The following is a 763-nucleotide window of genomic DNA, read 5'->3' as shown; positions in this document are numbered from 1 at the left end:
TTATATTTATCCATCCTTCCCAACAGGCTTGAGAGGACTCGGGCGCCTCACAGAGCTTTGAACCTGCTTTCTAAAACAGAAAAAGCAGCATAGTCATCACCATTCTTCTCAGATTATGAATACATTCTCTTACACACAGAGAATATGAAGTTAAAGGCAATTAAATATTATCTTAAAAATAAACACAATTCTTGGGTATTCTACATCTCATATCCTCACTTACAGGAATAATGTGGGAGACTGTGCATTAATGAGACATGCAGCTACATTAACAGATGTGGTTAACAGGGGTAAAGATTGTGTTCCTAAAACATGCTGAAGTAGCATTATTATTTGGCATTGATCCCCTAGAAATTTTAAGGATAAATAATGAACTAATGAACTAATGGACCATGATGTACATGTCCTTATAGGAAGATACAGATAAATAAAGTTATCTAATGAAGAGCAGTCTACACACTGTGTCAGGATTTTACCTAAAGACTTCAATGAAAGCTACTGGAACTCTGCCACTAACTTTACTGGGCCCAAAGTATTACTCTCCTACTTCCCATTACTTTAAATCAGTATATATATTCCAGAGGGTCCTATCTGCTTGGAGTTTGCCCTTAAAACCTCTGGAAATAAACTGGAGAAATCAACTGAATTAAATCAAAATTGATTTGCCTATTGGTCTCATATTTCTTCAACTAGTCTGCTTCTTTATAGCTGAAAACAAAACTTTGTGTTTTGGTGAGGCTGTGTAGTGAATCACAAAGACATA

This window comes from Taeniopygia guttata, chromosome 3 (assembly GCF_048771995.1).
Source record: "Taeniopygia guttata chromosome 3, bTaeGut7.mat, whole genome shotgun sequence".
Classification (NCBI taxonomy): Eukaryota; Metazoa; Chordata; class Aves; order Passeriformes; family Estrildidae; genus Taeniopygia; species Taeniopygia guttata.
The sequence above is the reverse complement of the archived record's forward strand: the minus strand, read 5'-3'. Positions refer to the sequence as shown.